This window comes from Myotis nattereri, assembly GCF_964212035.1.
Source record: "Myotis nattereri genome assembly, chromosome: 14".
NCBI classification, from domain to species: Eukaryota; Metazoa; Chordata; class Mammalia; order Chiroptera; family Vespertilionidae; genus Myotis; species Myotis nattereri.
In genome coordinates this window covers 18,568,702-18,586,165 of record NC_138089.1, presented here as the reverse complement: position 1 = coordinate 18,586,165, position 17,464 = coordinate 18,568,702, and the positions used below count along the sequence as shown (strand labels likewise).

General features: G+C 43.9%; 1 protein-coding gene and 1 pseudogene across 2 annotated transcripts in view; one reads left to right on the top strand and one right to left on the bottom strand.

Annotated features, from left to right (window-relative positions):
- The window catches only part of ERC2 (ELKS/RAB6-interacting/CAST family member 2), an 871,001-nt gene extending 854,198 nt beyond the window's left edge, over positions 1 to 16,803 (bottom strand). Inside the window, exon 1 of the mRNA XM_081105973.1 lies at positions 16,517 to 16,803. The gene's annotated coding sequence lies outside the window, so the exon portion shown is untranslated. The remainder of the gene's footprint in view (positions 1 to 16,516) is intronic.
- On the top strand, positions 798 to 1,169 carry LOC308530131 (large ribosomal subunit protein uL29-like; annotated as a pseudogene). The gene has a single exon. The product of its transcript is annotated as a large ribosomal subunit protein uL29-like (transcript).
- Positions 16,804 to 17,464: the final 661 nt, after the last annotated feature.

The following is a 17,464-nucleotide window of genomic DNA, read 5'->3' as shown; positions in this document are numbered from 1 at the left end:
ACTGAGCCAAACCGGTTTTGGCCCAAATGTACATTTTCTTTATCATTCCTACTCCCTGATTTCTTTCCTAACAAACTGCTGTTCCTGATGCTTGGACATCAAGATGAAGGCAATCGTTGGAAAGGCTCAAAGGAGGATAAATCCTGCTGATAACATAGTCGTGCCAACAGCTCAAGTGAAGGCCAGGAAGCAACAATGGGTGCAGGCTGGAACTCATGCCTCAACCATCAGTACATGCGTGAGTGCCTGTCCTGGAGCACAGCCCCATAAAGAGTCCAGTGGTGCCTGGCCCAAGCATGCCTCACCACAGATTGTTAGGAGAAAAGGGGACCCATACACCTATGGTGCCGTCTTATAATGGCTCCATGAATTCCAGATTGCACCAAGTGATGCCACTGTCTCCCCTCGAGCAGATCCAACCCTGAGAGGTCCCTGAAGGCAATAACCATGTCCCATTCATGCTGGCATCTCGCTGCTATAACACCTGTAATTAAAGGCAGCTCAGTGTAGAGCAGTGGAAAGCATGGGCTTTGAGTCCAAGACTCAAATACCAATTTCTCCATTTACTTGGGGAAGGCCCTTGTGAGCAGATGCTGTTAAGTGCCCTACTAATGTCCCTCTGACTTAAACATTTTACTAGTAAAGTTCCCCAAAGGATTTCGCACTGCAGATATCAGCATCGCTGCTGAGGACTTCTTTTGAATCTTGAAAAACTACTCTGCTCTTGCAGGAGGCAAGATGAAAGTGCCAGGGAATACCTCTTTCTCTCCGAGCAGGCCGCAGCGGATTGTTCAGCCATGGCCAAAATTAAGGCTCGGGACTTTCGTGGCAAGAAGGGGGAGCTGCTCAAACAGCTAGGATGACTTGAAGGTGGAGCTGTCCCAGCTGCCTGTAGCCAAAGTGACAGGCGGCGCAGCTTCCAAGCTTTCTAAGATCCGAGTTGTTCGCAAGTCTATTGCCCGTGTTCTTACCTTCATTAACCAGACTCAGAAAGAGAACCTCAGGAAATTCTACAAGGGCAAGAAATACAAGCCCCTGGATCTGCGGCCCAAGAAAACACGGGCCATGAGCCACCGGCTCAACAAGCATGAAGAAAACCTGAAGGCCAAGAAGCAGCAGCGGAAGGAGTGGCTATACCCCCCCCGCAGAAGTACGCGGTCAAGACCTGAGCATCAATAAAGCACAAACTGGCTGACAAAAAAAAAGAAAAGAAAGTGCCATGGTGCCATGGGATAAAGAACAACTGACAGATATAATTATACACCAATGTTCATAGAAGCATTGTTGACAACAGTCAAAAGGTAGAAACAAACCAAATATTAAGCAGCAGATTATTGGATAAACAAAATGTGGTAAAGAAATACAATGGAATATTATTCATCCTTAAAAAGAAATGAAATTCGCCCTGGCTGATGTTGCTCAGTGGTAGAGTGTCGGCCTAACCCACCAAAGGATTTGGGGTTTGATTCCCAGTCAAGGGCACATACCTGAGTTGCAGGTTCGATCCCTGGCCCCAGTTGGGGCAAGTACAGGAGGGAACCAATCGATGTGTCTCTCTCACAATGAGCTCTCTCTCTCCCTCTATCTCTATCTCTATCTCTATCTCTCCCTTCCCTCCCTCCCTTCCTCTCTCTCTCTCTCTCTCTCTCTCTCTCTCTCTCTCTATATATATATATATATATATATATATATATGTATATATATATGGAAAAAATATCCCTGGGTGAGGGTTAACAAAAAAAAAAAAAAATGAAATTCTAATTCATGCTACATCATGGATGAACCTTGAAAATACTATGCTAAGTGAATTAAACCAGACATAAAAGAACATATATTGTATGATTCCACTTATATGAGGTACCTAAAATATAGCAAATTCATAAAGAGAGAAAGTAAAATAGTGGCTGCCAAGGGCTGGGGGCAGGAGGGGTTGGAGAGTCATTGTTTAAAGGGTACAGAGCTTCACTTTGGGGTGATGCAAAAATTTTGGAGATGTAGAGTGGTAATGGTTGCACCACATTGTGAATGTACTTATTTACCACAGAACTGTACACTTAAAACAGTTAAACTGGGCCTGGTCTGTATGGCTCAGTGGTTGAGCATCAACCCATGAACCAGGAAGTTAGGGTTCAATTCCCAGTCAGGGCAGATGCCCAGGTTGCAGGCTCAATCCCCAGTAGGGAACATGCAGGAAGTAGCCGATCAATGATTCTCTCTCATCATTTATGTTTCTGTCTCTCTCTCCCTCCCCCTTCTTTTCGCTGAAAGCAAGTAAGTAAATAAATAAATAAATAAATACAATAATTAAATAATTAAACTGGTAAATATTATGTTACGTAAATCGTAGCATAATAAAAAATAAATAAATTTTTTAGAAAACAACTGACAGGAGCTGCTTCTTCATCCTTCATGTGAGGTCATCCTAAGGCAGGTGTTTTATGCTACATCCAGAGTTTCCTTGTGAGATTAACCTCTAGTCATGACTGCAATAATTTACTGAATAATGTCCCATCCACTGGCTGCCTTCTCCTCGCTGTCTCACCTGCTTTGTTCACCTACTATTGTTCCCTGTAAATCCCATGTAATTACTTGCACTAGAACTCCTGTCTCAGGGTCTGCTTCTGGGAAAACTAAACCAAGACACATAGGCAAGTTTCTTAACTTCTCTAAATGTTAATTTCCTCATCTTGAGAAATAATACCTGGATCATGGAGTTATTGTTAAGATTAAATGAGATAATTCTTGATGTGCTTAGCACAATACCTGAAACACAGTCGTCACTTACTGAGTTTCTTGAATTTCTGGTCCAATAGTTATCTGCCTTTTTGATAAAAGCTAAACTATGTCTCTCATTTCAAGGGCTATTGTTTACCATCTGCTACATGATTAATATCTCCTATGATTTAACATTCACCATCTAACCACAACGGGGATCAAAAGGAACTGGAGCCCTAACCAGTTTGGCTCAGTGGATAGAGCATCAGCCTGCGGGCTGAAGGGTCCCAAGTTCGATCCCGGTCAAAGGCATGTACCTTGGTTGTGGGCACATCCCCAGTAGGGGGTGTGTGCCGGGAGCCGGTCCATGCTTGCTGTTTCAAGGGACCTGGCATATATGGCATACTGTTCTTAATATGTTTGCTCACCTTCTTGGCACTATGTGTTTTAACCAAGGTCTCTGAGAAAGGTTGTTTCCCCAAGTGGGGATTTTCCCCTGAAGTTAGGGAGGGAATAAAACCTCTTAACTAAGTGCCAGGCGGGTAATTAATCACTTTAACTACGAACAATCATGCTTAAGCTACATAATCTTTACTCCCTGGAATGGAGATAAGAAACGCCCTAACCTTTGTAATAGAGATTGATAGGATTGAATCAACTGGTATAAATACAGATGTAACAAGACAGCAAGAGACAGAGAGAGAGACACAGAAATTGGCACAGAACCTACACAGAACGTTCTCTAGAGACAGAAGAACTTTGCTGGAGAGAACATGGCAAAAGATCCTGGACAGAACCTGGTTGGAGAACCTAGCGAGGGAACATGGCTACAGAACCTGGCTGGAGAACCTGGAGAACCTGGCTGGAGAACCCAGCAAGAGACCATGGACACACAACCTGACTGGAGATCCTAAGCAGAACCTCTCTGGAGATCCAGACCAGAACTTGGCTGGAGATCCTGGCTAGGCTGCTGATCAACTGAACGCTGTCTCCGTGTCATTCCTTCTTCGCCGACTCTGTCTACGCCTTTGGGGACCCCTGGACCCACTGGGGCTGGACCCCCGGCAGGTGTGCAGGAGGTAGCTGATCGATGTTTCTCACTCATCGATGTTTCTAAATCTCTATTCCTCTCCCTTCCTCTCTGTAAAAAAATTAATAAAATATTTTTTTTTAAAAAAAGAACTGGCTGAAACCGGTTTGGCTCAGTAGATAGAGCGTCGGCCTGCGGACTGAAAAGTCCCGGGTTCGATTCCAGTTAAGGGCATGTGCCTGGGTTGCGGGCACTTCCCCAGTGGGGGATGTGCAGGAGGCAGCTGATCGATGTTTCTCTCTCATCGATGTTTCTAGCTCTCTATCTCTCTCCCTTACTCTCTGTAAAAAATCAATAAAATATATTTAAAAAAAAAAAAGAACTGGAATTTTGCAACCAACTCAATCCTTGCCTTAGAAGTGGGTTGAGCCCATGAAGGACATTAGACAGCTCCCCCATATCAACAAGATCCTCCAAGGCAGACAGACCACCACCACATTCTCCTGACCTGCGGAATTAATTGTACGCAACACTTAATTCTTGTCCTTTCTTTTTGGCTCTGAATCTACCATCGTAGCATCACCAAGGCTTATGATGAGGACTAAGATGCATTTAGTCTTTTCCTGTTCCACAAAACACCAAATGAAACCATGGGATCATAAAAATCCATTCAGTTGTATCCTTTGTAAAGGACCATTTTATGTGCTTTGGTTTCTCTTTACTTGTTTGCCAAAATACAGAGAGAATTTTGTTAGCACAATGATCACCTATGCCAATTAGCAAAACAAAGGAATAGGTTACTGACTCTGGTAGACTCTCCTAAGTAAGACTAGTGAGAAATCTAAATTCTATTCCTTACTTTTATAGAAAAGACCTTTCTAAATCTGTGGTTTTTAAAAGTTGACTACTCTTACACATTAAAAAGGAAAGCTCTGTTCCCCAAAACAAATGAATGACAAAATCCTAGATTACATATTGCCCTTTATCATAATCCCCAAAGCTTTTTTCCAACATTGCTTACCTCCATAGCATTTAACTCTGTTCTTACCCCTCACAACTATTTACAGCTGGCCATCTGAAGTTTAAAGCATGCCCATATTGGGCATGTCTAATGGTTTCCATCTTTGCCTCAAATACATTTACATTACATATATGAGGCTCATACTACTCCCAATATCACTGCCTGCATTTTCCCATTTTCCACTTACTTTTTATAAAATAATCACAAGATTCAAGAAATATTCAAATGATTACACAAACTCTGATATACAAAAATGGTGACGCTAATGAAATAAAACTACATGTTAGCAAGTAAGACTATGACATAGTAGCTCAAAACATTGGCTCACAAGCTAAAGCACAGAAGTCAAGATTAACATATGAAAGGCAATGTAACCATGTACCAACTAACATCAGAAAAGTGGTATAAGTCATACAAAAGTAGAGTCAGAGGCAGCTAATATGCATGGGGTATTGAATACAGTTCCAGTACATAACTCCCAATCTTGCACATTTCAGGGAATTATTAAACCATTTCCATTCATGAACTTTCTCACACCACTTTCAGAAGGTATACGCTATGAATTACTCCAAGTATTTCCAATTCTATTAGTCTAACAAAGTCAGTTTAATTACATCCATTAACTGCAAACAACATCCACACTCTCTGTGCTCTACTCAAAACTCAGGAAAAAGAACTAGGCCCCAGATGACATTCAGAGATTCTCAAAACCAACAACAAGCGTGGAGTTCCACTACAGATCTTTTATCAGGAGCATCTTCACTTGGAAAATGGTCTTTTTTTTTTTTTTAAATATATTTTATTGAGTTTTTACAGAGAGGAAGGGAGAGGGATAGAGAGTTAGAAACATCGATGAGAGAGAAACATTGATCAGCTGCCTCCTGCACATCTCCCACCAGGGATGTGCCCGCAACCAAGGTATATGCCCTTGACCGGAATCAAACCCTGGACCCTCGAGTCCGTAGGCCGATGCTCTATCCACTGAGCCAAACCGGCCAGGGCTGGAAAATGGTCTTTTAAAGTTATTAAAGCTAAATAAATTGTGTTTGGTCAATGAAATTAGAATGGGCACTGCTAGGATTCCCAAGGCCATATTCATAATCTTTCTATTGCTTTCCAGGTCATCCTGCCACTCTCTTGCCCCAATCTCAAACCCCATGCTCCTACAAATACCAAAAGCAGGTAGTCATTGCCATGAAATCCTTCGATGGTTAAGCTTGAACCTCATCTCCTTAATGGATCACAGGATCTTCATGCTTGTCACTCTCTCTAGCTTCTCTCACCATCCCTCAAGCTAATCTCCAGTTCCATTGGTCTCCTTTCACCTCCCCAAACCCCGAATCTCCTATTCTCTTGCTCACCTTTGGACCTAGACCACTCTTTGTGTTGTCTGCACCATCAAAACCAAGCTCACCCCAGCTAACTCCACTTACTGTTCCACCTCACCTTCTTTAAGGAGCCTTCTTTCATCCTTTATGCATTAATCTCCTAAGTCTTCCATGGTAGCCTGGGTGCTCCCCTACAAGAGCTCCCATTACAGCAGCCTTCTGATTTGTCTGGCTACAATCCTGAACCTTCCAGAATCACCTGATCTGTTTATAGTTGCAGAGGGCTGGCATGAAGCAACCACACGCACATACAGTAAAATATATGATATAATGGCTTAACTCTTTGTCAGTAAAATCCATGATGAAAGCACACCAGACATTCTTATTTTCCAGGATAAAATAGCTAATAAAATGATACTTAGTTGATCCTTTGCATGAGAAAAACTGTTGTAAAAATATATCATTTTAGCCCAGACAGCATGGCTCGGTGGTTGAGCATCAACATATGAACCAGGAGGTCATAGTTCGATTCCAGTCAAGGCACACGCCCGGGTTTTGGGCTTGGTCCCCAATGGGGGGCATGCAGAAGGCAGCCAACCAGTGATTCTTTCTTGTCATTGATGTTTCTATCTCTCTCTCCCTCTCCCTTCCTCTCTAAAAATCAACATGTATATAAATTTAAAAATATATATGTATATAATTTTATATCTGGGAAAGGGCCAGATGATTTTGAAACATATCAAGAAACAAAGATCCCCCAAATAAGGAGAAAGCTAGTGGCAAAGCCAGAAATGGAACTTCGGTCTCTTGACTCACAGATCAGTGCTCATGTCTCTATATCCAAAAGAATCTGCTCTGAAGTTATTCTAAGCAACTATTCATGTTGCTGAATTCAAGGCGGCCCCTGCCAATGTATTCAAAGTCTGTGTATGAAAAGACAGTTCTTCCTCAGACTTAACAAAAAAGGGGAAGTTTTCCCTGTGTATCCTGGCTAACTGCTTCATGCTCACACACCTGATGAACAGAAGCACTGACACTCAGTTGTCTTTGTACCCAGCGTCATACAGAACCTATTTTCAACAAGCTCGTAAGAATGGCCGAGCTGTCATCTCATTCACTACCCTCTCTCCTGCTTCTTCCCGTGAAGACGTTTCAGGAATAAGATCGTTAAGGAACCAAAGTGAGAAACAAAGGGGTAGGAGGAAATTTTACTTTAAATGCAAGAAAAAACACACATCACCAGAAAGAAAGAAAACACATCAAGAGCCTAATGTGAAAAGGAGTCAGCAACACTGCTCCCCTAGCATTCTGCCCTTTGAACCACCGTCTTGCTCCTCCAGGGGATATGAGCTTGGAGCTGGCTAACAGGAAGGCAGTATGACGAATCTGCCTCAAACAAGGCACAAGAAAGCCATCTTGTGTCACCGAGAAAATAACCAAGGATCATGATACCAGCCCAACTTCACATCTTCCAAAGCCACTCAACCTTCTGCTTTTAGAGCAGAATTCCCCAACCCCCGAGCAGTTCCCAGACCCCAAACCCACCTTCAATCACCTTTGGGCCCACAGAAGATGAACTACCCCTACCACACCCACCTTGTTTTAGAGAAATCTACTACCTTAGAACTAGTAACTACAGTGCATGACTAGATTCAATTTCTTATATAAAACCCTGCTCTTGTTTGCTATAATTAGCCATACTGTTCTAGTGGAAAGTCTCTCACAGTGTGCATAAGGATCTGAGAGTATTCCGAAAAAAACAGTCACATTACTCAATTCCCATTCAAGTTGTCTTCTAAGCCACTAGGAAGTTGCCTTGAATTAATAGTTTGCTTTTAATACATTTATGGGGAGTGCACTTTGCTGCCTGCAATTCATTCATACTCAAATCACAGAATGACAACTGCCTTTAGGGGTAGAAAGCTGTAAGGCAGGAAAAAAAGAAGGAACACTATCAGACAACCCCACACAAACCACACGATATAAGATAATTAAGTGAGCAAAATGTAAAATCTGCAGAACCAACCATGACAAAGTCAGGTTTCTGGTATAAGGCATCTATGAACACTGCCACTGGCCTTCCTGCTACAGGTATATCCCAGAGATGCCCTCTGACCCAATCCATACTCCTCACCTGCTGGAACAGCAATCTCACTGCTGACTTCTAGGAAAAAGTCATCACTTGGCTCCTTCCTGAAATTGCTGTCTCTTTCTCTTCCCCCCCCCCCCCCCCCCCCCCGCCGTTCTTTTAATTTTGTTAAGTGCCCAGTAGGTGCCAGCAACTAGAGATTTCCTGGAACTTCAAAGCAACAAATCTGGAAGATGCAAGTGGAGAAGAAATATCCAAAGGTTAAAAGCAGAATTTGAGGCACAGCCCTGGAAAACAGGGATCAGAAAATCCACTAGGGTAGAACTTGAACTTTCCCGAGAAAAGGTTGACCAATTATATCAGCAATTAAGTCAGTGAGGTAGTGGCTTTGAGTGTAAATCACACAGAGGAGTAGGCCCTAGTTGTGAAAGAGAGACAGCCTGGATCTTCTTGGTGGTTTGTCATTGACACTGGTAGGGCTCAGCTGTTGCTTCTGTTGTAATCATAGGGTCACACACTGCTCCTACTATGTCCAACAATAATTTAGCAGACTTGAGAGTCAGTTAGGACTCCAATCCTGGCTCTGCCATAGCATTAACTTTGAGCACATTGTTCTGTTCATTCATTCAACAAATATTTATTAAGCAGCTATTATGTGTCAAACACTCTTCTAGACACTGGGGATTCAGCAAAAGGCAGAAGCTCTTGTCTTCCTTCATACAGCCTATCAAATTCTTTGAACTTTAGTTTCCTCAAAATTTGAATAATACACCTACCTCTATGGACAGTATGAAATAAGGGGCATAAAGCACCTAGCATATAGTATACTCAATAAATGGTGTCCTTCAAAGAATACAGAGCAAACCTATCCAGGACCCCCAACTAGAGTGTAAGCTACAAATGAGGAACTATCTATAATTCACTTCTATATGCCAGTGCCTCTCACATCATAGATGCTTAATAAATATTTCACAGATCAACAAATAAGTATTCAATCAATAGTAGCCATTATTATGGTAACTGTTCATCATTACTCTTCCCCAAGCTACTGAGGTTCTATTACCTAAAAAGGCAACAGGGCATTAAAGGCTTTTCTTAAAAAGAAAAGCAAGATATGCCCTGGTCAGGTAGCTCAGCTGTTTAGGATGTCATCCTGATATGCCAAGTTGTGAGTTTTATCCCCAATCAGGGCACATTCAAGAAGCAATCAATGAATACATAACAAGTGAACAACAAATATCTCTATCTATCTATCTATCTATCTATCTATCTATCTATCTCCTCCTTCCTCCCTCCCTCCTTCTCCCTTCCTCACTCTTTCTAAAATCAATCAGTAAATAAAAAGAAAAGCAAGATGCACTCCACCATAGGTCTTCAGGCTTCTACAACATGAAAACAAATGTTATCGAGCATAAGTATTCCAATTCGGAGACTCTATCAATACAAAAACCTGCATGGACAGCTATTGTAGATGCCTGCCTTCTTTCCTAAACACAAAGTAAGGACAAGTTGGCTTGGCTTCAGGTTGATCCCAAAGACACTTCAAAAGTAAGTTAAATACAGTTTAGCAGATATGCTAAAAGATTATCAGTAAAGATAAGCTAAAGAAAAGTGCTACATAAACAATCATAAAATTTTGATGAATGCAAACAACGAAGGTTTATTTCTCGGTCACAATGTAAGTCCAATGTCAGTTGACTGAAAGCTTTGCTCATTTAGTGACTCAGGGACCGAGGCAGATGGAGACTCCATTTCAACAGGTGCTTCCTCGACCATCATGCAGTAGAAAAGAGCGCTGGGTGGTCTCACTCTGAAAATTAAGTGTTTGGCATAGAAGTGACACAAGTCACTTCCAACATATGCCTGGAAAAAGAGGAAAAGCAGCTGTGGGAACATCAACAGTCTCTACCACCGATGATACTAAAACACAAAAAGCTGTGGAATAATAAAGGGATTTGTCCCAGAGAATGTTCTAATAAAACATCTGGACAGCTCTAAGGTTCACATAATCCTGGACCTAGGAGGCTGTGTCGGATCATTTTAGAACAGTGGCCTCAACATAAAGATACCTCAGACAACATAAACCTGGACCCTGAATTTCCAGAGCAACTCTGCTTTTTTCTATAAATATACTGAGGGTCCGGATAAGCTTTCATTTAGGGAACAAAAAAGTGTCTACAGCTGAAAAACATTTGAAAAACCACAACTGTAAACCAAATCCTTTATTTTACAGATTAAAAAAGTAGAGAGAACAGGAGGGAAAAAAACAGGAAGTTAAAGTGACCCTACCTCAGCCCCAAGAAAGCTCCACAATGTTTAGCAGATGTAGAAATAAGTCCACTGACACAATGTGTTGTTCCATTGCACCACCCTCTGGCTTTACCCTTCATCTCAGCTACCTTGAACTGGCACCAAGGAGCCAGACCTAGACCAAAATCATGTCATAGGGGTTTATCAAGGGTTGAATACATGGTATGGATGATAAGTAGAAGTCCCCACCCACTGCACTAAATAATGATTCACATCTTATTAGCAATTCCCTGTATTACCCATTCCCTACTTCCTGGCAAATGTGAAGCCATTAGTAGAAGTTAATACTAACCTTCAGGAGACTTTCATTTTTGTTCTCAGATTACAGGTTAACAGCCAACTATGATATGTGTTCACTCAATTCCATTTCCTTACAGTCCCAGCTTTGCTTTATACCCAGCTTTTCCTCCACCTTCATTCACACTAAAGCATTTGATACCACAACATACTTAAGATCAATGGTCTCCCAACCTCCAGTCTCCATCATTTTCAAATTATCTTATACTTGCTAGTCCATGATATAACACTCAAACTTTTCAACTTTTCAACCTGGAATCCAGCCTATTTTGGGAACATCATCTCCACTGTGGTATTTATCCTGTCCAGCCAAAAACAGGATGATTCTCTCTTCTCTTCCCTTCTCTCTCTCTCTCTCTCTCTCTCTCTCTCTCTCTCTCTCTCTCTCTCTCTCTCTCTCATCCTTGGGTGAGGATTAAAAAAGGAAAAAGACATAGCAATGAATCCTAGATCTTGTGATAGTTCCTTAATCTGAGTTTTTATGTTCTCCCTGGTAAAATAAGTTTGAGAACATCTACTTTGAGAGGCTCTTGAGAAGGTATGTATCAGTAAGGATTATGTTTGACTACAAGTAACAACTGGTAGTTTATAAGTAAGGAATTTGTTTTATGCAGTAAGTACAGGAGAAGGCAGTTTAGGCTGGTGCTATGGCTCAACAATGTCATCGAGACCAAGATCCTTCAAGGTTCCAGTTTTCTCATTCTTAATACATGGTTTAAACTTGTTGTTGTAGTTGGCTGCTGCCTCTCCAGGCATTCCACCTATGTTCCCAACAGCAATAAGCAGAAAGGGGCCAAAAGCTGTTGGGGCATATACCAGCCAAGTGTGTCCTCACTAAGCTTTCGGGAAAGCCCCCATCCAACAACACCCACTTACATTACTATAAGATCTGAGCCACTCCATGCCCTAAGGCAGTCTAGGAAAGGGAGATAGACATATTCCCATCTCAAACAAAGCTGGGGTTCTTTTAGTTAAAACAGAATAAATGTGGAATAGCCAATCAGCAATGTTAAATTAGATATTTTATGTAAAGTGTTAAGCACAGTAGCCTCACACATAGTTAACTGTTCAATAAAAGTTAAACTATAGCCTGACCAGCATGACTCAGTGGTTGGGCATCAACCTATGAACTAGGAGGTCTCAGTTCAATTCCCGGTCAGGGCACATGCCCAGGTTGCAGGCTCAATCCTGGTAGGGACATACAGGAGGTAGCCAATCAATGATTCTCTCTCATCATTGATGTTTCTATATCTCTCTCCCTCTCCCTTCCTCTCTGAAATCAATAAAAAAAATTTATTAAAAAGTTAAACTATAATTGCTGCTATCATTATTGTTGTTATTATTCACCTACCTTACCCCTAGCCAAACAGAATAACTTAGTATATCCAGATATCCTCCTTCCATGTCTATTATATCCACCCCTCTAACTGTATATCCAACACTATCCCTGCTTCAAGGTCCAGGAAAATGCCATTTCATCCACGAAGTCTTTCCTGACACTCCCAATAAGAGGTCCTATGGTGGCAGGACCCACATCAGATAAAAACTTCTTGGGATAATTTAAGAAATTCTTATACATACTTATACCTGTTTTTACAGTCAGTCCTCTAGAATCAAACCTGGTATGTTTCTGAAATGCAAAGGTTAAACATTAGGTTCATATGTCATAAAGCCAGGGGACTGAAGGGATAAAAGCTGCACTCCCCAAGAATGAGAAGAAAAAATTATAAAATTCTCTAATAACATCATGCTTTTTGTGGGAGTTCAGATTATATTTCATCAAATATTCCCTCTCTACTATGGGCAGAATCCACTTTTACCTATGGATACTGGGGCTTCCCCATGTGACTTGCTCTATCCAAAAAGGTTGCTAATGGAAATGACATTTGCTTGTGCAATTTGGCTTGCCACTTGAATCCAGTGATCTGCCCTAAGAAGAGCATGCCCCAAGTAGCTGCTATCCCTTCAGCCTGGGCCCCAGAACACCAGTGGAGCAAACCAGAACCCAGCCTGCAGCCTACAGCAGAGCCACCCCAAGGAGTCCAGCTTCGGTCAGCCAAATCACACTCAACCTAAAGACACACGAGTGTGAGAATAAATAGACCTGTTGCTGTAAGTCAGGGAGTTTTGTTATGCCCCAAAAGTTGACTAACATATACTTTACCACTTGATATATTTTAGCACTTCTTACATATTCATTCATTTTTTTCTTCACATAAGAAAGAACAGGCTGAAGAATCTCTGCCTTTGGTACACGCAGTGATTTCTATCTTTGGATCAACTGATTTAAATTTATGAGATTACATTATCATTAATATCAGTGCTTTTGTGCATTCCATTTGTTCTACTAGCTTTCAAAAATAAGGAAAATCACAATAAAGTATCAAGGAGTAATATAAACATTGCTAAAACTAAACTGTTGGTTAGCCAAGTAGGTCTCTCCTATAGACAGCCAAAACGTTAACTTCTTAGCTGATAAAAGGGGTGAAAGGATGCCCTAGTAGATTGTACAAAGTCAGCCCCATCAAAGTCAAAGACTATCTGTTGAGGTGAATTTGTGGACTCCAACACCATTCATCGAAACACATTTCTCAAGATATCTGTTTTGGCAAACCATAACCACTGATTTTCACCAGTAGGAAGACATTGATAAGGCTTAAGTTTTGTGACTTTTCCAACATAGTAAAACAAGATGGCCATATTATTTTAATAAAATAATTTTAAATAAAATTATATTCAATCACTAATGAAAACCAGTCTCTTTGTAAGTGAAAGATAAAATAAAATTCCAATCCCTTAGTGAAAAAAAGAGCCAGCTGAATGATGTTAAGAGCATGTATTTGACCAAGACCTATTAAAAATTCCAATGGTGGAGGAGAAAGGGGAAGTGGGAGATATTTGTAATACTATCAACAATAAGAAATATATATTTTTGCCCTAACCGGTTTGGCTCAGCAGATAAGAGCGTCGGCCTGTGGACTCAAGGGTCCCAGGTTCAATTCCGGTCAAGGGCACGTACCTTGGTTGCGGGCACATCCCCAGTGGGAAGTGTGCAGGAGGCAGCTGATCAATGTTTCTAACTCTCTATCCCTCTCCCTTTCTCTCTGTAAAATATCAATAAAATATATTTTTTTAAAAAGAAAAAGAAATATATATTTTTTTAATTCCCAATTGGAAATTTAAGGTATCAAGTAAAATGGAAGAGTGGATTTTGTTTTGTTTCACCTTCTTTTAAGTCATTATTAACTTGGGAAACAAATTTCCGTTGGGCCAAAGCTGACATACTAGAAGTATATAAATCACAAAGTTACTAAATGTGCCTATTAGTGGAAGCAACAGCCTTCAAAGTGGCAAGGCAAAGAGGATAATACAAGGCCATCGACATCTTAGTGGGCTCTTAACAGAATAGGCCATATGTATGCTGAGACAGGTTACACTTCAGACTGGATACATGCAGATCACACTACCAAAATTTGAATTCAAGGCCATCGCCAAGGTCATCGACTCTGGGTCAGAGAAACCTGGGCTCAAATTCTCACTTTCACACTTAGCTGTATCAAGATACTTAATTCCTTTAGTCCCTTCTGTCTATAATTTGGGGATAATAATAGTAGCTACCTCATAGAGGTTCTGCCAGATTTTAAAAAGATAATGCATATAAAGTACTCAGCAAAGTGCTAGCACATGAAATAACAATAATAATGATAATAGTAATAACACTAACTTGACCAACCCGGCTCCTACATGAAGACTGTCCTAATCAGTGAACTCTGGCTCATAATCTCATGAAATGCTGAATGCACAGGTCTGTGTTCACATCCAGGTACAGCTTCGATGAGGTGACAGCTCTCTGGATCAACCAGTAATTTTTCTACTGAATTCAGGCAGAAGAATGTTGAAAAATAAGCTTTTCACTAAGAGAAAATTAAGAAGGATTTGGTCCTTCCACCCACAATCCATCCACCCATGAAAGTCTTGCTAGTGAAAGCCGCGTTTCCATTCTTATCCACACACCACCCCTCCAAACTGTGCAAGGCTTTTGTTAAAGCACAGAAGCAGACGGACAAGATGGCTCACTTCAGAAGCAAACTCACCTCAAAGGCAAACTCTTCTACTCTCCAGAAAGGATCTGGCTTGACCCCACGGCCACCTCCACACTGACATCCAAACTGGAAGTGAAGAAGCCAGCCCTCACTTCCAGAAGTTGAGGCACCCTGTCAAAAACTAAAAGAATCCCTTCTATTCGTGGAAACCCTAATAAAGCATGCCTGTCTGCTTCAAAAATATCTCATAAATTCACCCATCAGCGCCAAGAGCCCAATGCTGTAGGCTGAGAGACAATGCGACTTTACAAGGACAAGAGACCATCAGAGACAAAGTGCCACACCCTTTCCAAGGCAGCTCAACGGTAAACGGTGTCTCTTATAAAGGAAGACAAGTCTAACCCCCAACACCCCTCCCCCACCCCCATTTCATCCTTTACACAGACCCATTTCCTTTTCATTTTTAAATCAATGGCCTGAGCATCCCCAACTACTACAACTTATAAAAGGGGGGTAAGAAACAAACACAAGTCAAATATACTTGCTTCTAAGCCCATTTGGCAGAGTTTTCTTCCCGCTTCTCTGCCTGTGACAGCTGGAGCCCCATACCTGGTGGAAACCAATGGTTAAGTAAAACCACTGATTTTAAAAAGCCAACCAGGAAACTAGCCATGACAAGTGGGAACGGCCCGCCTCTCCCGAGCATTGATTGGCTCTTGGGGTTCCACGGTCCCTGTTCTGCCCACATAAATGGCAGGTGTGGCTGTCAGTCACGCGGGGCGCTGACAATTCACCGCTCCGGGAGTAAAAGGTCTTTCATCTCGCAGAGGCAGGTAGCCGCCTAAAATCGATCCGCTCACCCAGCGCGGACCCTCCCTCTCTGGGGAGGAGAACAGAGACCCTTAAGTACAAAATAAATAAGACAGGGCCAACCAGAGAGTTGACGAGCGCACCAACGCACCCGTAATCTTCACTGTCCTAAAATGATCTTTCCAAGGCTTGGACAGTCATTTAAAGAAAAAAAAAATAGGCACAACCCTCTGAGTACCCCTTTTCGGGTCTAATCCCGAGAAGGTGAGGGGGAGGGAGGGAATGTCGTTCGGGTTAATGTCACATCGTATTCGTTTTCATACACCACCACTCCCTCCCCTTCCCCAATTAATCCAGCTCGTTTTCCATGACACGGATTTTTTTTTTTTTAAACACGCTCCCCTCGGAGTCCAGGGAGGCAGCCTGGGACCCCACCCCCCGGGGCTGGGGCTGCACCTTTCCCTACTTTGTTCTGCTGGAGGTTTCCCGAGACCCTTGCCCCGCGAACACCCCACCCCTGGAAGCCAGAGGGGGAAAGAGTGGGAGCTGGAGAGAAGAAAGGCGATGGCAGGGAGGACGGCCGCCGGGAGGGACTGCGGGAGGTGCCCGGCCGCCGGGACGAGCGCGCCGGGGAAGCCGTGCACTTGTTCAGCCCGGGGGCTCCTCCGGGGAGGCAAGCCCGCCTGTAGGCCGCCCCATCCTCTCCCCCGCCCCGGAGAGCCCCGGCCGCGGCGCGCGGTGCACCCCTCGGCTCCCCCCGATAACGCATTGCAGCTCCCCACGAGTGAGGGGCGCCCGGCACGAGAGATGCCGGGGCACGGGCGCCCCGAGGGAGCCGGCGCCCAGCGGCCCGGCCGGGCGTCGACGTCTCACCTTTCGGATGCTCGCCCGGGGCCGCCCCACATGGATTTGTACAACCTCACGTCGCCTCGGCCCCGGGCGGCCGGGAGGAGCCGGAGCCGGCGCTAGAGTGCGAGCAAGCAGGAGCGGGAGGTGGAGGAGGAGGAGGAGCCGGCTGGAGGGAGGGAGGCGGCAGGGAGGGTGCGCTCCGAGGGCCGGGGCCCGCGCGGGGCCGGGCGGGGCTGGCGGCCGAGGGGGCGGCACCCACCGCAGTCCCGACACGCGCGCTCGCGCGGCGCTGAACTGCGCTCCGCGGGGCCACCGCCGGCGCGCGGCGCTCTCTCCCGCCGCGGCCCTGACTCACATTCCCAGCATTCCCGGGGCGCGGGGGGGGGGCGGGGGGGCGGGCGGGGACGCGGCACCTCTGCGGGGGGCCGCGGGGAGCTCGGCCCGGGCGTGGTGCGCGCGGCGGGGGTCGGGGAAGCGCCTTCTCCCTGGAGGCCGCTGTCCGGAAGCAGCTGGTCCCCGTCTTCTGCCCCTGGCACCCCTTGCAAAGGCTGCCAGCCACTCCCGGACTAGTCAGGTGGCCTCGGCGACAGGGGCAGGGATGGCACTTGGTGGAGAGGCTGCAACTACCTTTCAGTGTAAGCTTTGGAGTTGGGGGTCGAGGTTTCCATACCCCCGCACCCTTCCCTTAGCTTCATCTTCGTTAGGATGGGTGAAGGGATTTCATAAGACTTTTTTTACTTGCTTGTACCCTCTAAGGAAAGGAGAGAATGGAAGATGAAGGAAGGGAGCAAGAAAAAATAAATCATCATCATCATCATCATCGTTACCATCATTCATTGAGCGCCTCCTCTATGCCCTGCAATGTGTGTGTCTTCCCATTTAAGGAAGAAAGGTAGTGTCTGAGTTCATTCATACACACACACACACACACACACACACACACACACACACACACACACACGGTGAGGCGCA